This window comes from Macaca fascicularis, chromosome 20, assembly GCF_037993035.2.
Source record: "Macaca fascicularis isolate 582-1 chromosome 20, T2T-MFA8v1.1".
Classification (NCBI taxonomy): Eukaryota; Metazoa; Chordata; class Mammalia; order Primates; family Cercopithecidae; genus Macaca; species Macaca fascicularis.
The window spans coordinates 60,411,665-60,435,319 of record NC_088394.1 but is presented as its reverse complement, the minus strand read 5'-3'; the positions used below and the strand labels follow the sequence as shown (position 1 = coordinate 60,435,319).

General features: G+C 37.4%; 1 long non-coding RNA gene across 1 annotated transcript; it reads right to left on the bottom strand.

Moving 5' to 3' along the window:
- Positions 1 to 417: 417 nt before the first annotated feature.
- LOC102131100 (uncharacterized) lies at positions 418 to 13,448 on the bottom strand. The gene is made up of 3 exons (XR_287016.5): positions 13,319 to 13,448; positions 4,827 to 4,971; positions 418 to 1,252 (listed from the first exon to the last, which is right to left on the bottom strand). It is a non-coding gene; the product is annotated as an uncharacterized lncRNA (long non-coding RNA).
- Positions 13,449 to 23,655: the final 10,207 nt, after the last annotated feature.

The following is a 23,655-nucleotide window of genomic DNA, read 5'->3' as shown; positions in this document are numbered from 1 at the left end:
GAATCACACTTTGAGAAATACTGTATTATTCTTACAGGAAGACCATCACACTGAAATTTTTCTTATGATATATTTCCAAAAATTAGGTTATTAAGACATTTTTACCTATTGGAAGGTTCTTAGACCTTACCAACTATAGGAGCCTATGCAACATGTCCAGATCTTGCTTTAAGACAGAAAAGGACTTATTCCTCAGCTGCTGGGAATGCTGCCAACAGACAGCCCTCAGTTGTCAAGCATCTTGGAGAATTGCCTCAGATAAAGACAGCTGTCTTGCCAAGATCACATCCTCTCCCCTGGAGGCAGCCTACCTCAAATAACTTTTTCACGGAGACGCATAAAAAGCACCTCATCCCAACTGAGGACAATCTTGAAGACAGCACTCACCAAGAGAAAAAAAAGTCTTGCCCACACATCTCCATCTCAGTATTTATTTCTGGGAACCTAAATTAAGCAGAAGCTATCTGAAAAACAGCAATTATTTATACTTGTTGAAAACAGTTCATTGACTCAAATATCTAAAGAAGAGAAAGAGTGTGAGCTCCAACTATGTCCTACAAAAAGTAGCATGTTTAAGATGCAGGAGTTAAATTCTACATGCCACAACAACATGAGTTCTAGAAGTGAGAGAGACCTCTAAGAGCTCAAGAACTTGTTACGCAGCAGAACTGAGTAAGAGCACGAACCTATTCAGGAGATATTGAGGGGGTCTGGAACTTTGTGATGTAATGCTGGAGATGTAAGTTTAGTTTGTACTAGTTTTCTTCGTTCCACTTCATGCTTATGTGGACTGGATAGATTTAAGAGTATAGGATCAGGCAGACAAAGGCGGCAGCTATAAAATTCACCAGAGTTCATAATCTATAAAAATGTTAGAGTAGAGTTAGGGAGTGATTACTTAAATCAGTATCAAGGACATAATTGCAATATATGTACACCTCTACCCCTCTATTCTGATGCTTGACATTCCATTATTTGAAATTTACTTTAAGACACAAAGAAGATACATAAGTTTGAAGTCATTAGAAATCAATTGTAAGACAAAGTGAACACATTACATTTTTAGGCACAGTAGGGGATACTGCAATATAACGTATTTCCTGATCATGGTGAAGATTGTTCCAAATCTTAGAGTGTACCCAAATGTTTATGCTTCAAAAAGGTTCCATCCACATGTGGCTTCCCTCCTCCACACCTTCTTCAGCCATCATGGAGAACGGATGCAATTCCCTTCATTCAACTTCAGGGTTTGCTGTTTAATAAAAAAAATGTAGGAAAGAGAGCTAAATAACTGTAATAGGTGGCAGGAAGTAACAGACATTGCAAAGGAGCAGAAAACTCAGTGAGGATTGATTCTTTTACCTGGGATAAATCAATGCAAACATCATGAAGGAGTAGCTTTTGACCCAGTCTTTGATGGATAGGAAATAATTGTACATGCAAAACTATACCAAGATATTTATCTGCTTTCTAGAGAAGATGCAATAAGCTATAATTTTACATACTTTATTGGTATGCCCAATATTTCAGGTATATTATTTGATGCTATGAATGCTTCTAAGAACTAATTTCATAAGATTCCTGTCCCCATAGTGCTTATATCCTGGTGCAATGTAATACCAAACAAAATTAGTAAGCAATAATCAATAATTTAAAAACAATATGGATATAAATTATGTCCTTTATTTCCACAGATTTTTGGCATTAAAATGGATTATTTTAGTGTCATTCAGCATTCCAATGTTTGGCATATGTATAATTAGATTTCTTGGGAATAATAAGACAGATTTGTATTCAGTGCTCTCTGCTCTACTCTGTGGAAGAGAAGGTGGAAAGCAGAATTGGGCAGAGGTAGAAGATGGGCTGCACTGCAGTCTCAGTGAAAGATTTAGCCACCAACACAAGAAGGTCTGGACTTTGGATGTCATTTCTGAGTTGTCCCATCCATGTAGGAGCCTAGGGGCTAGGCTTTGGAAGCCTATATTGGTGCATCGTTGGATTTGTACTGCTACCTAGCATTGAGCAAGGAAATTGATTTTGGCTTTGGGAAATTCTGGAAAGCAACCTAGCCTTGAACTGTCTCAGCAGGCAACACTTCCAGCAGCTGGCGGAATGAATGCCCTAGTTTTGAAGGGGATGATAGGGTAACACACCACAGCATCCACTACAGTTTCCAATGCTATTGTTTTTCCTGTTGCCAAAAGTCTAGTTTCTGATTGTGCTGAAGATGTTTCCTTAAAGTATAACTCTAGAAGAAGAGTTCTCTTCTTCATCATTTCCTCATCAGGGAAATTTATGGCAGTTATGGAATGAATTGCGTTGCCCCAAAATTCACATGTCAAAACTCTAATTGCCAATGTGACTGTATATTTGCAGGTTGAGGTCAGAGGACAGGTTAGTTAAGACCCTAATCTAATATGTCTGGTATCCTTATAGGGAGAGGAAACGGTATCAGGGAAGCACAGAGAAAAGGCTATGTGGGGACACTGCAAGAAGGTGGCCGTCTGCAAGCCAGGGGAGTGAGGCCTCAGGAAAAAGCAAACCTGCCAACACTTTGATCTTGGACTTCCAGCCTCCAGAAATGTGAGAAAATAAATTTCTGTTGTTTAGGCCATTCAGTGTGTGGCGTTTGCTTATGGTAGCCCTAGCAAACTGAGGTAGTAAGATATTGAAGTAAATGTTTTGATGTATCAGAAAGGTGGGCATTCAATCATCAATACAAGGTTTATAGTTCCATGTTTGGATTTCTGACATCATATCTGAAAAAACTAGGGCTACAAAACCTTCTTCAGGTACTTTGTGATCTATTTAATATATATATTTATATATTAATATACATAATATACATTTATATAATATATTAATATATATAATAAATGTATATATTTGATTTATTATATCAATAATACAGGTACATTCTGGTTCATTTAATATCAATAATACGGTACATTCTGGTTCATTTAAAATATTTATATATATATATATATATATATATATATAGTTGAGGCAGGGTCTTGCTGTTCTACTCAGGCTAGAGTTCAGTGGCTATTCACAGGCATGATCATAGCACACTGCAGCTTCAAACTCCTGGGCTCAAGCCGCTTCCCAAATAGCTGGAACCATAAGTGCACACCATGGTGCCTGGCTGAAAGTCTTTATGTAATGAAGATTTAAAAGGTTTGATTCTAAAATAAAACATGATGTGGTTTATGTAATTATTATATCTGAATTAATGTTTCTACTTCTACACAACCAAAATATATACTTTTTCATTAACATGTATTATCAAAGTATATGTGTGTTTATAATTTATATTCATATATAAATATGTATATATAACACATTTATACATGCATACCTAGATATGGCATTGTAATTTAACTCAGAGTAAAATTAATGCTAATTTTTATTCAATATGCATTTTTCAAAACATATTATGTCTACTGATAATGAAAGGACACAAAGATAGATGTGTACCCGCCCCCCACCCGCTACACCCTCGTTCTGCTCTCTAATCTTTGCACATACCAGAGATTTCGTAAGTTCTGTGAGTACCTGGTTTTCTGCACGTACCAGAGATTTTGTTTTGCACATACCAGAGATTTTGTAAGTTCTGAGGCAAGGTCACAAGACGTGTTTAAGTAAGATAAACTCTTGCTGCCATAAACCTGCTCTCCCGCCTCAAAGTTTGAACCAAAATATCAGAAATGGCAGGAACCAATCATAGTTAGCCAAATCGCCTTGTTCAAACACTAGCCAATCATATATCTGATTTGTATAATAACTCTATGCCCACTTTTCTTAGACTATATAACATTGTTCGGAGCTGAGTGGGGGAGCTCTCCTGCCCGTCTCGTTTCACGAGCGAGGGAGAGTTCCAGGTTCGAACCTGTAATAAAGATCCTTGCTGCTTAGCTTTGACTCTGGACTCTGGTGGTCTTCTTCGGGGAATAAACGGTCTGGGCATAACAATAATACAAATTTGAATGAAGTATAAAGCACCAGGCCCAGATATTTATGATCTAGCTGAAGAAAGAGAAGTCTTACATTTCCAACAGTGAAAATGCTGGAGTCCTCCTATGCGATCTCTCCGCAACTAGTTTTGGTTGCTCTGAGACTACCATCTGCCCAGAAGCCAGACAATTCTTCCAAAATGCTAATCAGTGCACCTTCGTTTCTTGCTTAAGCCTAGTCCTATTGCCTTCAGTGGAATGGCCAACAGCAGTGTACCAAGACTGTTCTGAGCCATCTCATGCTTATGTCTCAAGCCCCATCTTGTACATCTTGATAGCTCAACTCTGTATCCCTGCTGAAATACTTGTGATTCTTTGTTGCTGTTGTTGTTGTTGTTGTTGTTGTTGAGAGAGAGTCTTGCTCTGTCTCCCAGGCTGGAGTGCAATGGCACGATCTCAGCTCACTGCAACCTCCACCTCCTGGGATTGAGCCATTCTCCTGTCTCAGACTCCCAAGTAGCTGGGACTACAGGCGCCTGCCACCACGCCCAGCTAATTTTTGTATTTTTAGTAGAGACAGGGTTTCACCATGTTGGCCAGGCTGGTCTCAAACTTCTGACCTCAAGATCCGCCTGCCTTGACCTCCTAAAGTGCTGGAATTACAGGCATGAGCCACGGCGCCCAGCCTACTTGTGATTCTTACACAAAAATATGTTGTTTCATTTATTTGTGCCTAGGTAGAACTGTTCCCTCTCACCTCCCATTGGGTAAACTCTTACTCTGATCTGTTCTATGTAGGAATGGCCACACAACCATTATAAAAATGATTCTGTTCTTAGAGCCCCTATTATTACACTCTGTTGTCTCACTTACCCCTCACCCCTCCTGCAAGGCTCCTGTTTGCTTGTCTCTTTCCTCCAGAGTCTGCTGGCACCAGAGAAACCACGAGGAGGCCTTAATCTTCCCATCCTCAAGGGCTTCCAGGCACTTTGCACACAGTAGGTTCACGATGCAGGCTCTTTGATGTAAACCAAAGGAGGAATAGTAAGACACATATGTATTTTATTGGGGAAAACAAAACAAAACAAAACAAAAACAATGTTTTGAGGGATAGTCCATTCCTACTATTTTCAAAACATAACTACTAAATTCAAAATGAATAATTTTTTTGTGCTTTAAAAAAGGATATTCTTTCTTCAGATGTTCACATTGAACACTATACAGAGACTCAGGGAAGATTTAAGCAGTTTCATAGTCACTAGGGGTCACTCTTATAATTTTGAATCTTGCAAACCTGTGTAGGTTATTTTCCTTACAAAGATTTAATTTCAACGCTCCCCTGGCCCTGACTCATATGTAGAAAGATTCCAGTAATGATACCTGATGGGCATCTCTGCCACATAAATTACCTAAAAGCTATGTTTACTTTTTTGGTTGTTAACTATCATCAGAATGGTGGTGTTGCATGTGTTTAAGAGAAGCAGCAAGATAAAGTGAAAAGCTGATAGTCAAAGGATTTATTAATGAAAATCTTAATATTTCACCAATTATGTTCTCACTAGAAAATTTCACCTTGGTGTTTTTATGTCAATTGTTACAGACTTTTTAAAAGGTTACGGAGAGCCTTGCTCTTGTAATGTGTGGGTGGGCTTCCCATGGATGCATTGCTAAATTACCTGCGGAAATGCAGAAACACTTGGCTTTTCAAACCACCAAGTGTCATCTCAGCAGGATTCTTAATCACAAATATGCTGAAAGAAAACCAACAGACATTTGCAAATGACAGGGGAGCAGCAAAAAGAGAAACAAATCTCTTTTTAACTGTTCTGTGATCATCTTTATTCTTGTACCCACTCCCAATCCTTCCAACCAATTAGTACATGGCAATCAATCATGGCTCTTCAGGCAGGCACCAGTTCAGGTATGTGGTGTTTGATTCACATCTCCCAGGAGCAAGAATTAAGGAGTTAGGAAAAGACAGGACAGGCAGGAAGCTGGGTAGAATAGATAGAAGGCTCAGGACAGGGCAACTTACCCCTTTACCTGGCATCTGAAGCCAGATGACCAGGAGCCTGCGGCATGTTCTCAGTAGAAATAGTTTTGGATGAAGATGGAAAAATTTACCCTTAAAAAATAAGTTTGAGGATATAGGAAGATTGAGAAAAATGACCACAGGCTTTTAAGACAGACTATCAGGTTGGAACTCTATGTCAGCTCCTCAAAAGCAGTATAGCTAAGAGAAATTTGTAGGTTTCAATTTTTCCACTGTTATAATGGGAGCATGATAAGGACAAAACACACACACACGTATTCACTTATGTATACATATGTACACAAGCATATCCTTATGTGTGTATGTGCGTGTATGTGTGTGCGTGTGTGTGTGTGCGTGTGTGTATGTGTGGGTGTGTGTGTCTCCAAGTCTAATTTCTTGCCAAAAATGTTGATGATCAAAAAGGCTTCCTTTCCTTTTCTGCTCTCTGAGGAAAGCGTATCTCTCTAATAAAAAGTCAGCAAATATTGACCTAATATACAAATGGGGGACAAGGTAGGATATTTGAAATTGGATCTATTCCAGAGTGTTTAGTTGGCGTAATACTATGGAAAAGCCTGCTTTCCATTCATTCAATCTCTTTGAGAGGCATCATAAAGCATTTATTGATTTTTAAAAAGAGAAATAAGAAGAAAAATGTTCCAATTGAATATGAAGTCAGGCCATCCAATTTCAGTTATAGACTTGAGCAATGGGTCTGCCAGGCCCTCTAGGTGGGTTCAGCTTTACTGAACATAAAAAACAAAAAGAGAAATTTACAAGTTGGAAATTCCTCAATTCAAGGATGGGGGAAAACCTAAAGCTCTTAAGCCAGCCTGCAGAAGAGATGACTATTGCATGCCCTAATACTGGTCTCTGCTGACTCTGAGTACCTCATGCTAGGGTTAACTTTATATCCAGCCACATGTTTCCCATAGCCTCTAACTACAGATGGTAGGAGGAACATTGCAATGAAAGCCACAAAGCACAGATAGGGCTATTTAAAGATTTTAGTGGCCAATATAGAGAGTGAAACTCCATGAGCAGCTTCAGAGGGACATGCAAGGAAGTGTGCTTATTGTACCTCCAAGGCGTTTGCTTAAGAAGCTTTTAAAAACACTATTGCTTTTAATCTTTATGTTCCAAAAAGAAAAACATTCTATCTGGAAAGTCCATCTCTTGTGTATCTTTCTACAATCTTAACGATTTTGGACAAGCAATGGTGCCGTTTTTGAAATGGAAATTACAATGCTTCTGTGGGTAGCGAGGCATAGAACTCTGTGGTGGAGAACATGACTTTGCATGTACAGAGGTACGATATTGTCTACATTATTTAACCTCTAAGATAACTTTACTATTGTCTAAAATTGGATAATAGCACCTCCTTCTCAGATGTTTCATGGAGATTGAAAACAAATTGAAGGCTGGGCACAGTGTTTCATGCCTGGAATTCAAGCACTTTGGGAGGCTGAGGCGGGCAGATCCCGAGGTCAGGAGATCGAAGCCATCCTGGCCAACATGGTGAAACCCCATCTCTACTAAAATACAAAAAAATTAGCTGGGCATGGTGATGTGCATCTGTAGTCTCAGCTACTTGGGAGGCTGAGGCAGGGGAATTGCTTGAACCCAGGAGGTGGAGATTGCAGTGAGCCAGGATGGCACTCCAGCCTGGCAACAGAGTGAGATTCTATCTCAAAAAAAAAAAAAAAAAGATAATGCACTTAGATATTAGTACAATGTCTAACATATTGCAAGCACTAAATAAATAGCAGCTACTATTATTAATAGTATAACAATTATCAATATTGCAAAATAAACAATAATTTTTTCTACTCTTGTTAGTTTGTTTCATGAGGAATTGCAGAGCTTTATCTATCTACTCCACTTGCAATTCTAGTAGCAGCCATTGTCAGCAGGGTAAGGGTCGTACCATGCCTGGCCTCGCTTTCCTTTGTACTATTTGAAAGAATTTGCAGAAAAAAAAAAAAAGAGTTGTAAATAAATTAATTTAAGTTTAGTCCACAAAGATGATATTAACATGGGGCTGCCCTGCATTTCAACATAGCTCTTATCTCTAGAAACAGAAGAACAGACAGGATGATCTGTAAGATTCTTTAGAATCTAGAGGTCTTAACTTCTTAGCCATTTGAATTTCCTCAAATGATGCGTATTCTGCATGATGCTCTTGGCTGAGTGGATGGAGTGTCTCTCATTGGTGCCAAAAAAGGAATTACCTCTCAATAAAGTGAGAGCAAAAGCACAAACAGAGCAATTTCCTTATTCCTAATTTTTACTCTTGAAATGATGCAAAACTGACCTCATGGACAGAGTTGAATATTTACCATTTGAAAAGATTTTGAAATAACCTATAATTCCCTTCAAATATCCGTATCATATCTCAGTGTCTAGTTTGTTTTTTATCTAATGATATATCTTTACATATCTACATATCGCCTAATAACCCTGGTTGAAATACAATTTCCTCAAAGAGAAGACAAGTATTATATTTTTTGTTAAAAACATCTTAAAAGCAGCTATCATCACAGTATCTAGGGGCAAAACCCCATCCCAATGAGGCAGAAAATGTCATGACAGGGCAGGAAGTTTTTGAAAGGAAAATGTGAGCACCAACAACTGACTTTTCCCATGTCATTAATCCATTAAGCTATTCATCTATGTTTTTTGCTCATCCATTATACTAGAGAACCATTATTGACCATACTTCATGTTAGATATAGATGTAGGGACACGATGTGTGTAAGACTTAGTACATAAATGTAATGCATTTCCAGTTCAGAGGAGGAGACGTACTTGCTCGCAGGCAGTTGTTTGCATAGTTCTATGAGGAATGCTGCAAGATACGCCTGCAGCAGGTACACCAGACGGGCCAAAAAGCTGAGTGATAATCCCCTGGCTGTTATCAAGAAGGTATAAAATAGAAAAATAGGTGATATTTCAGTTGAACCTTCAAATAGGTATAGTTACTCATCAGAAAAATAATTTTGCACTGGACTGATCTTGGCTGTAGTTTTATTAAACATTATATGATCAGAACAATGAAATTCACTTTAATTAACTTTCATGGGGAGTTTTTGTCTTCTTATTGTTCTGATACATTTGGAAATAAATCAGAATAATATAATCATAGAAGTGAAAGGTACTATATTGTTAAATCTAAAATATAACCACTAACATTATTGAGGAGCTTATTATGTGTTAAGCATGACATCAAATGTTCTACATACAAACATATTCTCATTAATCTGGTCCAAGACAATATGAAAGAGGCAACAGCAATTCCTATTTTATAGATGAGAAAATTAAAGCTCAGAAAGGCAAGCACCTTTCCCAAAGTTACATCTGATAGAAACTCATATCAGGGCTTTCTGGTTTTGAAATTTATGTTCCTAACAATTATGACATACTACGACATTTCCCTATTATCTGGGGCATCGTTACTCAGAGTACGAACCACTGAGCAGCAGTATCAGCATTGCCTAGGAATATGTTAGAACTGAAGAATCACAAGTTTCACCCCAGATCTTCTGAAAAAGAATCTGCATTTAACCCAAATCCTCAATTGTTCACATGTTTGTGAAATGTTGATTTAGTCTCCTCCCTATTACTATAAATGCAATGCAAATGATTGTTCGCCTCCTGCTTAGAGGGCAAAAAAACTCACTATTTTATGTGGTACTTTCACTTGCTAACTTGCTAAGGAAGCCTGTCCCCCTATAACACAGAAACAAGATGACTTTCTTGTAATGAGTGTCCTTTCCTTTTGGTACAATGGGACGTGCATTCCACCGCCCTTTCATGTGTCATCTCTTCACCTAGGTGGCCCCAGTGTGAATACATGGCAGCTCTTTTATTCTTCATGTTCATCTAATTATCTCAATTTATTTTACTTTAATGATGTCATGTCTATCCTCCATCTTTTTGGTTCCTCATTTATGGGCCAGCCGTAACTCAACATTGTCCCTCTCAAAAAATATCCTATGCAGTGAACCAACTAATGCAGATGTATTCTCCCTGAGGGCGAGTATAGTAAAAGATTCGCTTTCTGTGATCTGAATATAACACCAAACATCTACAGCATCTCATTAAGCCAGTGATCATCTCAAATGCTAGATGCTATTCCCAGACACCAAAACAAATCATCTCCATGTTCTCTCTACTTATGGCCGGATTTGGGGAAGTAGACCCTATGTATACCCCTTCACATTTTGCCAGGGTGTAGGGAATCACATATCTGAAACTCATTCTCTCTTGAAAACTCTTCAGTAATTTTCTTCTCTGAGAGCTTCAGACATTTGGACGCTCACTGAGTAATTATGAATTTTCATTGTGTGTTATTTAGGCAGTACTAGCAGGATTCATTTATCCTTTAAAAAATGTTTCCTGAGCATCTAGGCCTTAGGGAAGCAAACGTGAGTAAGTAAGAGTCCTTGCTTTATAAGAGGTCACAGACTGGAGAAAGAGAAACAGGTAAGTAAAACGATTATCACCATAAAAAGATTATGCACAGTTCTAAGGGGAATAAATGATGAATTGCCTTGGGGAGGAGCAGAGGACTTCATAGAGAGATGGAATTTGAGCAGTTGGACCGCTATAAGGATATAGCATAAGGATGATTTTGCTAGTTAAAGAAGACAGAGTCACTCCAGGTAGAGGACCAGGTTGTGAACAGGCAGAGAGAAAATAACATTATCATAGAATATTTAGAGAATGGTGACGAGTCCAGTAAATTGGATTCAGAAGAAGGGAGAGTAAAAGCTACAGACAAATTGTTGTTAAGTAATATTTTAAGAAGTCCTTGTACACTAAACCATGTATTGAGAATTTTATCCTTTACACACAGGGGAGTCACGCAAGATTCTTTTAAAATAAGGGATATTACGATCCCATTTGTGATTAGAAGTAAAACACAGCTGGTAAGTTGGACAATAGATTTGAAGGGGAGAGAAACTGAAGGTTGAAAAGACCTCACTGAAGGTTGGAACCATAGTCCATAAAACAGTTGTTGAAAGTACTATCTGATCAATGCTTGTAAAATGTATCATCCAGATATAAATGGCCAAAGCACATTAACAATAAGAAAAGCTTTGCCAGCACAGTTGTTTTACTCCTAAACAAAACAAATGCTTAAAGCTCCTGGAAATTATAATAGAATTAATTTCAACTCCCCATTGGTAGGGGAAAATCCTGAAGCACATTTTCTGCTGAGCATTTCACTGGATGAACGAACCAGAAAGTCTGAGTACATATTGTTAATGAAATGTATAAATATTCTACCCATTCAGAAGAAATCTGTACTGTAAATTCAAGGATGGAAGAAAACAGCTTTCAGAATAAACACTAAATAGGGGGAAAGTCAGATCATATTCAGAAAGAAATATAAACACATAAACCCCTGTGTATTCTAACCAAGCAATCACTTAACCAGCAGGGAGTGAAAGTTTATAAACCCAACAATCTCACTGGGGTTTTTGAGGATTCTAAATGCAATTCAAATTACTTTACAATTTTCAATATGTTTTTCCACCCAGTGTCTCATTTAATGCACATACCTCTGAAAGATTGCTGCTATTGTCCACATTTAACAGAAAGAGAAAAATTTAGGTTCTAAAAAGTTGAATAACTTATTTAATTTTCAAGTCTCTGTGTTACAACAAAGACTGAAACAAAGGTTTCCCTTAGGGTAGACCATAGAAATTGCCAATTCTTAGGTTAAAATATTTAAATATCAGTAACTTTGTATGGTTCAACCTAACCGATTCCAGGTACAGTGCTCTAAGATTGATAATCAACAACAAGTAATTTTATTCTGCTTCCATGGTTGCAAAGGCAAATTAATTCAAAATTTCAAATGAAATGTCAAGTAAAATGGTTCTAGATCTCAGTTCAACTGGGCCAGAAAACTGGTTCATATTTGTCACTGAAATGCATGTTAAACTGAAAGAACAGATATTTACAAACCTTCCTTTCTCTTATTTTTCTAAGAGCCCCCATGAATATTTTCCTTACTCATAGACTATCATCTCTACAATATTATAGTGTGAAGGATAATATGTTAAAGTCATATTCTATGTGATAACATATTTTACACATAACTATTTGTATATATGAATCACACATAACTATTCTATGTTTTGTTCCAGTTCAAAATATCCTTTTTATTAACATGTAGCATTTTATGAGCTATATTTTACCTCCATGTTTCAGGAAATTAAAAAAAAGAAGATGTTCAGTAATATAATTGTAAAGATGAGCCTGTGCCCTATGAATCATGATAGCTTATGCAAAAAAAGTGATATAAGATCCCTTGCTGGTAGGATCCAATCAAGAACTCTTTGAATCATATCCTTTTGCTTATAAGGTGAAGGCCACAGATTTTTAAGGACCTTAACTTTGTTTTTTGCTTCTAATTGAACGAATGTGTCTACGAGTACAAAGAGTTCTCATTATCTGAACTTCCATCTCAGCCCTTGAGGAAGCTTGCTCCCCTAGTGACCTTTAACTAGTTTGTTTCGTCTTTCTAGTGGCTGCATATGGTGACCAAAGCTATCCACATGGGTATACAGTCTTTGCAAAGAACTTAAGTAGACCCAACCCAGTATCCACTGGATATGTGCACTTACGGCATCAACCAGAGGTCAATCAGATGCAAAAGGCAAAACATCCCATCTTGAAACAACTCTGAACATCCAGAGGCAATATAGTTATGCTGAACTGAAATACAGCACCAATAATTAATAGGTTTTTCGGTTTCCAAAAATTTTGAGTAACAACGTTTCTTCCTCTTTCACATGGCATATGGTATCCTACATTGGTCTTATCCCCTCAGATTAAAATCTGCACCAGTTCTATAATCTGTTCCTTATATAATAAAATGTTAATTCCTTCAACAACCTGACATTTTCCTCTGACATCCCCATGTGATTTTAAATGTAGCAATCAGAAGTACCTTCTTTCCCACCTAAAATAATAACCAAACTATGTTGCTCTCTTACTTAAAAGCCAAAATTATTTTCATGCCACTATCAGAATAAAGGATGAACTCTTGCCTCTCACATTTAGTGCTCATGATGTTATATTTGCCGATCTCTTCTCTGACTCACTGATAGCACCCCTTGACATTGCACCTCTGTAGAAAAGCCTTGTTTTCCTGACTCTCCTGGCCTTTGCACAGGCTGTGTTTTCCCCTTTTCTCATAGAGAAGCCCTACAAGACTCAACTTAGGCCACCTCTCTGAGTAAGTCTTTCTTTATTGACCTAGGGTCAGGTAGGGGCTGTTCCAATGTATTCTACCCTCTCCACTACTGCTACTTACCATACAGTAATACATTTGGAAGTTTCTTTCTTTGTCTTCCTCCCAAACATGCACGAATGGATTAGGACCTCTTTGAGGGTTGGCACTGTTCTCTTCATCTCATCTTCCTTTCTTTTTATATCATTCCTGATAGAACAAAGGCCCGAGTTAAGTAAACAACTTAAAACTAATACAACTTAGCAGTTGGGGAGTGACAAAGACTACATACATAGAGCAGACTTTAATGGGTTGTAAACACTTGGATCTTAAAATGGTTTTCCGATTGATTAACAATACCGGTCTACTGGGCAATTCACTCGCCAGGTTGGACGTGGGTAACTCTATTGCAAAAAAAATGTTTAAATCAGCCAAAAGGTGATTATTTTTAGGAGTTATTGCTCAGGGAGAGGATGTGTTATGGCTCAATGACTAGAGAGTTGTCATTCTCCATCTCTGAGCTCCCACACAGTCCTGGTCCTTACTACCACAAAAAGAAATGTAAAGTCATGCTTAAAACTGGAAGAAATAAAGCTGTATTGAGGATAAGCAAATTACATTCCGGTTTCTTCTCCTTTTTATTTTTACCTGACAATGTCAGGGTGATCTTAACTCCCAGGATTTTCAACAGTTTGAATGCACTTCTTGAATACCCAGCCAGCAAGATAAAAAGTGAGACTTCAGGTCAGGAGGAAAATGGTCTTTCTTTAAATAGGATTAGGATGGCTTCCAGTGAGATGATAATTTGATTATGGAACAACCAAGTCAGAGGGAGTGTGTTTAGATCAACTTTAAGAAATAGAGGAAACTAAAAGCTTCTTTATTGTGAGCCAAAGGATGAGAGCAGAAGCCATCGCTGAAAAGTGAAAATATTTATAAATAAGTGTATAGTAGCCCTGTGCAGAATCTCTGACTAATATTTTCTAGCCCCACTCCCCTACCCAAATGCTAATTCTTCCTGGAATTCAAATTCCTTCATAAACTGGTCCCTTCCTAACTCCAAATCGACTGGTGTGGGAGTGATTTAAAAATGTAAGAATACGCAGATTCCAAACCAAGAGATTCTATTTTAATTGGTCTCAAATGGGACTTGGGTACAGACATTTTTTAAAGCTCCTAGGTGATTCTAATGCCTTTCCAACATTGAGAGATTATGCCACACCCACAACTCAACTGTCTTTTGGTAGTACCATAAACAGCAGTTTTTAATTTAGCATTTAGTTGTGATAAAATTACCTTTATTAAACTGTTTGCTTGAATGTGAATGACACTTGTGTCTGTCAACTGATACTGGCTCCATACTAATTGTTGCTTTAAGTCACTAGGTAGCCTCAGGAATTAATAAATAATAATTATAGCCAATGTTTATTGAGGTACTGTTCTAAGCACTTTAAAAGTAATAATCCATTTAGTCCTTAAAATAAAGCTATGACTTAAATACTCTTATCATCTCATTTACATTTTACAGATAAGGAAACAGAGGCTCAGAAAATTTGGAATGATTGGCTTGAGACGACAGAGTTAATGTAAGAGGAGACTGTGTTCTGTGAAAACCAGCAATTTACCTTGATACTTGTTCAGAATGATTTTGATAAGCATTCAATACAGTAGGAGATGTAAGGGCAGGTCCAAGAATGTGGGCAGTGGTGCTAACACATCTGGTTTAAACTTGACCCTGTGGCTTACAGGCTGTGCGATCTTCCATGAAATATCTCAACTCTTTGAACTTCGGTTTTCTCATTTGTTTAAATGGGGATTTCAATGGTTTCAGCTTCATGGTGAGTTTACTAAGACCTGGAATAGCTAGATAACTTAATAATAGGGACTCACAGGGTTTAATGGCAGAAGAATTAAAACTTAGACATTTGGATTTATAGATTCGTTTTCATTTGAGCATAATATCTGTTATTTGAGAGCCTGGTTAGAAGTACCTCTAATACTCAGGTAAAAAAGGATATTTTCTAACTGTGTGAGATATGACCCAGTACAGAGAACACACCAATTATCTATAGGGGGTAAGCCTAAGTGCTTAAACTAGTTAATGAGTTAACTAAAAACTCAACAGGGATCCTCTTTTGTTAGTGCTTTTTTTTTTTTTTTTTTGGAAAAGCACATAAAGCACATGGAGCCTGCCAGTGACCTATCAATCTTCAGAATCTGACATGAGAATCTGCAGGTTATGAGGCCAAGAATCCCACTAGAGTCAGACAGATGTTTCTTCCTGCTTTATACTGCATGCCACTACATAAGGAGGTGAAGCATTACCTGGACCACGAGGAGACCCCATTCTTGCTTCTATGCTTTCTGATTGACCCGCTTTTTGTACTATAAGCACTTGGTCTTCATTATGTTCTGGAAAGCAGTGAACCACAGATAGTACAAGGGGACTTATAAAGGGGACATATGGTTTGTGTGTAACCTCATCTATAGCTCCATTCACCTGCAGGGCATCTGCTCTGAAACTACAGTGTGTAGCCAAATAGAAATTTAATATAAAAGCCAAAACCAATTATCTTATTTTATTAAGCTTGGGACATTTCACTTTTGTCTGAATGAGATAATTTGGCATTCATTACTTCAGTGTGCTAGTAGAACTCGGTCTTATTGAAAATAAATTGAAATTCTATTTTGCTGTATTATACAAAACATGCTGCTCTTCACTGAGGCAATCTGCCATTGATTTTCTAACTATGTTTTCAATATATCCAATTCATGATCTGAAAATTCAGATAATATTTACCTTATGAAGAATTTACATGTCTACTGATAGCTAATATAATTATCTCTAATCATAGTGCAGGTACTATCATGTATGTTCCTTCAATTGTCACAGAAAATCCATGAGATAGCATAATCATCCTCATTTTCAGAGAAGTAATCTAAGCAGGGGAGGGAAAGAAAGTTGCCTAACTCATACAGCTAAAATTCTTTTAACCATTAGACTCCATTAGCTTTCACATAATGATCTTGCTATCAATATGAAACATAAACTCCTTCTTTATTGTTTGTATCTCAGATAGATAGAGTCAATAGAATTGATATGGATTCGTTAGGCTATCTGAGATGTTAAACAGTTTGGGGATGCTCAGAAGTGACTTGCACGAGCATGGTAACTGGACAGAACCAACTTCTTTAGAAATAATCATTAAGGAAATGATGAAGCCAGAATTCTAGTACCCCAGATCAGGACACTGCTATTTAGGCTTTGCTGGAAACATGCTTTACCATGATAGATTCGCTTAAACCCACAGAGTTTTCTTCCTATATCAAGTAGAGAAAATAATCCCTGTCATTCATATCCTCAGAAGTGTGAAAGACCAATTGAAATGTTTACCGTTTCTTCAAGGTATGTTCTGTGAGGCTCTGGAATTGCAGAAGGGGTTTAAGAACGCACAGTGCCTCGCCTGCGATCCCTCCGCTTCAACCAGTACAGTGATGCTTCTATTTCTTTAACATTTTGGTGAGTGAAGATGTGAATTAAAAAACCGTTCTAAAAATAATAAAAACTTCACGACAATTGAGATGGTGCATGTGAAAACATGCTTTATGGTGTACAATAAGTAATGGATTGTTTTTTCCTCCTTAGTATTAGCATAAAATGTGAGCCAGGTTTTCATTCGGAGAGGAGCATGCACGTCATAGAAAAAGCACTGATGGTGACATTGGAGAGGATGCTGCTTGTCTTCTATATTAGGGCTCTTGAGTGAAACAGAAACAATATATACCCTATATATTGTATCTTCATCATTATTATTATAAGAAATTGGCTTGTGTGATATGGAGGCTAAAAAGTCCCAAGATTTGTAAATTTGAGACATAAAATATGTGGATGTTTCAGTTCAAGTTAGAAGACAGGAAATATCTGGTGTACTCTGACAGGAGGGGTCCATTTTTTTAGAGGTGGGATCTTGCTATGTTGCCCAGGCTGGACTTGAACCCTTAGGCTCAACAAGTAATCCTCCTGCCTCACCTTCCCTAGTAGCTTAAACTAAAACACACTGGGATCAGGAGGGGCCTTCTTCCTTATGGGAGGGTGATATAGTTTGGATATTTGTCCTCTTCAAATCTCCTGTTGAATTTTGATCCCCAGCATTGGCGGTGGGGCCTAGTGGAAACCGTTTCATCACCTTCATGCATGACTTTGTGCTGAGTCTTCACTCTATTAGTTCCCATGATAAAAAGAGCCTGGCAACTTCTTCTTCTCTCCCTCTTCCTACCTCTCTTGCCATGTGGCATACCTTCCCCTTCTCCCTTTCCCCAGGTGCCATGATTGGAAGCTTCCTGAGGTCCCTTTCCAGAAGTAGATGCTTGTGCCATGCATCTTGCACACCCTGCAGAACTGTGAGCCAAATAATCCTCTTTTCCCTATAAATTACCCAGTCTCACATATTTCTTTACAGCAACACAGAATGGACTAAGATAGTCAACATTTTTTTTTTTCTATTCAGACCTTTAACAGATAGGATGAGCTTATATCCATTGGGGAAAGCAATCTGCTTTATTTAGTCTAACAATTCAAATGTTGATTTCATCCAGAAGGATCCTCACAGATACAACAGAATAATGTTTGACTAAATGTTGGGCACCCCATGGCTCAGTCAAGCTGACGCATAAAATTAACCATCACAGCTTTCTATTCTGCCACTTCCTGAGAGGAACTGGATAAATCACTTAAACTGTTTAATCAGCAACGCAATGAAGATAAGAAATCATATAATGTAGGGCATTTTGGAGAAATAATTGTGTCATTTTCTATGAAGCGTCTTTTAGCATATGAATTATATCTGTTTTTATTCTGCATCCTTTCAAATAAATGCTCCTTCATCTGTAAAGTGGGAATAATCTTTGCCACATCTACACATCATAAAAGATAATAAATGTGAAAGAATAAAGAATGACATAGGAAGACTTATACCCTGAGTAAGTCCATCTATAAAGAGAGTCTTGATTCTCTTGTTTCCCTATTCTGAGGACAATAGGCATGCCAGAAACATTCTGTAACACACATGTACACACATAAACACATACACAAAGATCCTCGTGGCAATAGGCATCACAGTTCAGGCTTCCCAAATACACAGTTCAGGCTTCCCAGATAATAATGCTTTTTTATCCATCCACCATTTTGTCAGACACGCATTGTATTTTGAAACCAAAATATACATGCATATTAAATAATATATTCTAAACTATCTGCACTGCCAATTTGTTGCCTCCATATGTTGAATCCATACCCTTTTTTGTCCACACTTGCATTTAAGTTAGAAAACTATGTTAGTTATCAATTAACATATAATAAATTCGGCACACTTAGTAGCTTCAAATAATACACATGGATTAGCTCACAGTGTGGAGCAGGAATTTTGGTACTGATTGGCTGCTTCCTCTGTGTGACTGCAGTCATGATGTTGGCAATGGCTGGGTTCTCTTCTGAAGGCTTAACTGAGGATGGATCCATTCCCAAGCTCCCTTAGGTTTTTGATAGAATTGATCATTTATGAATGTAGGACTGAAGTACCCAGGTCTTAGTTTTCTTATAGATCACTCTCCGATTTTAGAGGGCTTCTGCAGTTCCCTGCTAAATGTTCTCTTTAGAAGCAGCTCATACAATTGCAGCTTGCTTCTGCAATGCCATCAAGACAGCAAGAAATCTAATGTAGATCTTCAAAGAAGATTATGTCTCATATGATATCATGTAATCATGAAATGACATCCCATGACCTTTGCCATATAATGTAACACAATGGAAGGAGTGACAGTCCATCTCCTTTGCAATATTGTATGGCTTAGGAACAAGTCATATCGCCACTCTATGGGAGGAGACAACACAGTCCCTTCTGCTGTGAATACTAGAAGGCAAGAATAACTGGCAGTTCTTTCAGGGTCTGCCCTTTGCAGTAATGAACCAGAGATATATGCAGCTATTACAAAAAAAGGTGAGATGGACTTTATTTGTTAACCTATTATTTGTTAAGAGATACGATTTTCTGCAAGTCAGTTTGCAACATGTTCAGAGTACCTATTTGCTAATGTAGACAGTTCAGAGGAGGCTCTATTTCCCATAGTGACACAAATATAATTTTAATTGCCACTCCAAAATACGAATTTATATACATGCACATATATATTCTGTTCTGGCAAAAGTTAAATCATTCAGTAAATGATGTGATGAATTCCTAAAGACACTCAGTTCTCCCAGTGCTGAGGTACACTTCGGCACAGATTCTCTGATTCAAGCATGCTTATGCACTACACGGAATATAAGCACTATGGATTTCTTTCATGGAAAGTTCAGCCTCCCCATAGGAAAAGAAAGCATTCATTCTTTTTTTAAAAAAGTCTCAGCACTATTCTTTTAAAATCACTGTTTGTAGTTGCAGCTGACATGCAATTTTACCCTAAAATACTATTGCTTTTGAGAGATGCTGTTCAGCTAATGAAAATAATGATAATTTGGCTTGGGTGGGAGGTATGATATGTGTACATTTTTGCTTTCTTCTTTGTGTTTTTCTGGATGGTTTTAATTTTTGGTAATGAGCTTTTTATTTAAAATCACAAGAAAGTAATCAGCTTTAAGTCATTGTATTGTGAGATACAAGGTAGTTAAAGGCAGGAAAAACATATTCACAACTCACACAGCTGTAAAACAAGGAATATTTGGTACCGCAGACCAGCTTGCATGTGGACTGTAAGACAGGCAATGTTAATATGGATTTACAACCATACCAGCAGGCCTGTGTCCAGCACAGCTTTTGAGGCTCCCTTGTTGCTAGGTCAGTAATGCTACCGATGACTGTGTCTGAGTCATAAACCACATAGTGACATGTAATCCAAATTGAGAGAGCAAAAAGGAATCCTCCAGTGCAAATCACAGTCTAAGATGGAAATAATGAAACTTAATTTGAAAATACTGGACACTTAAAACTGTATTTCTCAATCTCTTTCCCAGAAATATTGAATCCCCCTGTTTCCAATTAAACGTGTGGAAACCCTAAACCAGAAATGTGACTGTGTAGTTACAACCTCTCAGCATTGACATTTCCTGGACCCTATTTGCTTTCTCCTCCATTATGACTTTAACTTGTTACTATTGCCTGAAATATAAGTGGAACACATTCAGAAACAAGCAATAAACTTTGTACACTGAATAAACCGTTAGTTACTAACTGGGAAAGATTGCTTAGGGGAAAGCTGAACTGCACAGAAAATCAAGAAATGTTATGAAGAGCATTTACCAGGTGCTGGATGTCACTTGTCTACAAGTGTAATAAAATCACACTTGGAGGAGTCCTAGATCCTGTGTTGACATTGGATTTGAATTATGAAGGCATGAGAGAGGAGTGTCTGATTCCCTAATAGGGTTCTTCTGCACCTATCAAATTTGCAGATAACATATAATCACACACATAAATGCACACACACAAGGACATAAACACAGAGTTTACATCTTTATTAGAAACATATTCATGGTGTAAGAGGGACATTTCTAATTGATGTCTTTATATTAAACATAAGGAAATATTAAACAATGATGCCTTCTTTGAAATAAGTGGAAGTGTATTGTTTTATAAAATATATACTACAGATAGCTGATATATCCAACTTTGAAATCTAAATTTGTTTAAATCAGTCATTTTGGCTTTATATCGTTTTGAAACACCTATGTACTTCCTGTATTACTAAATATAAATTGTAAATTTAAGTTAAAACCATTGATTATCGTGACCTTCTTTATAGATACCAATTGCTGAAGAGTGGCCAGTTACTTGCTCTGTAGAAAAATGACCCCTAATTACATTATTTATTTATATATCCTTTTGTAGTTACATTCTTACTGTTATTTGTATAACTTTCATTTCTGTCTCATTAATGTCACAGTCTCTTGCTTCTACTTTAATGTTTCTAATATTCCTTTTGCAAGAAAACCAGTCAATCAAGTTAAGGTAAAGAATCAGAGAAAATAAAATGGCCAGAAATGTAATGTATAAGCTTAATAAACCTTAATCAAATATGCCTTTGCCTTAGTGTTAAGTGCTCATGTTTTTTTATCTTCATAATTTTTAGATAAATATAATAGTCTCTGAAAAGTTGTTATACATATCTTTTAAAAACATTATATCTTTAGGGTTGGGCAGGGTGGCTCACGCCTGTAATCCCAGCACTTTGGGAGGCCGAGGTGGGTGGATTACGAGGTTAGGAGATCAAGATCATCCTGGCTAACACGGTGAAACCCCATCTCTACTAAAAATTAAAAAAAATTAGCCGGGCACAATGGCGGGCGCCTGTAGTCCCAGCTACTCGGGAGGCTGAGGCAGGAGAATGGCATGAACCTGGGAGGCAGAGCTTGCAGTGAGCCGAGGTCGCGTCACTGCACTCCAGCCTGGGCGACAGAGAGAGACTCCGTCTCAAAACACACACACACGTACACACACACACACACACACACACACACATACACACAAACACACACAGTATCTTTATGAGATGTAATTCATATAAAATTCACACATTTACATCATACAGTTCAGTTTTTTTTAGTCTATTCACAGAGCTGTACAAACATCACCACAGTCAGTTTTATGACATTTCATTATCCCTAAAAGAATCCATATTCATTATTGACCAGTGTCAATTTACCTTAGAAACCCTCAGCTCTAGGCAACCATTAGTTTACTTTTTGTTTCTATAGATTTTTCTAATCCAAATATTTTATATAAATTGAATCATAAAATATGTGGAGGGTGTGTGTGACTATCTTTCTCTTAACATATCTCCAAGATATGTCTATGTTGTGGCATATATCATTAATTAATTCCTTTTAATTGTCAAATATCATTCTGTTGTATGGATATACCAAGTTTTGTGTATCCATTCATTGGTTCAAGGCATTTGGGAATTTTCTACTTTTTGACAATTGTAAATAATGCTGCTGTAAGTATTTGAATATATATGTTTTTTCGTGAACATATATTTTCACATCTCTTGGGTATATACCTAGGAGTGGAACTGTTGGGTTACATGATAACTATGTGTGTAAACTTTGGAGGAACTGCCACATGGTTTTCCAAAGTAGGTGCACCATTTTATATTTGCACAACAGTGTTTGAGGGTTTCAATTTCTCCACATTCTTGTCAATACTTACTAATACTTTTCTTTTTGGTTAGAGCAGTCCTAATGTATATGAAGTAGTGTCTCATTGTGTGTGTGTGTGTGTGTGTGTGTGTATGTGTTTTCTTTTCTTTTCCTAATGGCTAATGTTGTTGGTGAGAAACACACTCACTTGTCCAAACCCAAAAAATGGACTTAGAGACATGAAGAACAGCAAAAGTGAGACTTTAATGACCGTCTTGTAAGATTGGGTATCTGGCAAGCAGACACACCCAGTGCAGTTTCAACAAGCAATTTATCCCCTAGTGTGCAAATCCTTCCCCCAGTTCCTCATAGGGGGAGAACTATGGGGTTACGATCTTCCCGGAGGACGCCTAAGTTTCATTATCCCCTTGTAAAGTTATATCTTGTCCCCTTCCCCACTTTAAGTTTCAATTTCCCAATGGCAAAGCTTTCATTCCTTTTATGGATTAGGCCCCCGGCCTTTTTCTCCATCCCCTCTGACTTCTGTGCGTCTTATCACTCTTCCCAGATGTCTGTACCTTGTGATTTGTCATGTCCGCAAGGGAGCTGTCCGGACTTGCCTGGGCCTGTTTTCTGAAAATAGACAATTTTAAAAGTACTTCTTACAGTATGGACCATATTTTTTATGACTTTATTGGCCTTTTGTATTCTGTCTTTGAAGAAATATCTAGTCAGATCCTTGGCCAATTTTTAAATTGAGTTACTTGTCATTTTATTGTTCAGCTGTAAAAATAAGTTTATATGTTATACATAAAAATTTCATACCAGACTTATCAGGTATATAATTTACAATGCACATTTGTAATCCCATCCTGTGGGTTGCCTTTCACTTGTTTGATGGTATCCCTTGAAACACAAACTTTTAAAAATGAAGTTTATCTCTTTTTTCTTTTATTGGTTTTGCTTCTGGTGTCATGTGTAAGACAGCTTTACCTAACCCAAAGTAAAAAAGATTTACTTCTATATTTTTTCTAAGTGATTTATAGTTATTGCTCTCACGTTTAGGCCCATGGTCAATTTTGAGTTAATTTTGTGTATTGTGTAGAAAGCACCCAACCAACATTTTGGATGTAAATATTCTTTCACATGTTAATATTCAATTATGCCAGCACTATTTCTCCAAAGGATCAGTCTTTCATATTGTATGAATTTGAGAGTCTTTTAAAAAATACAGGCTAAGCACGGTGGCTCATGCCTGTAATTCCAGCACTTTGGAAATCTGAGGCGA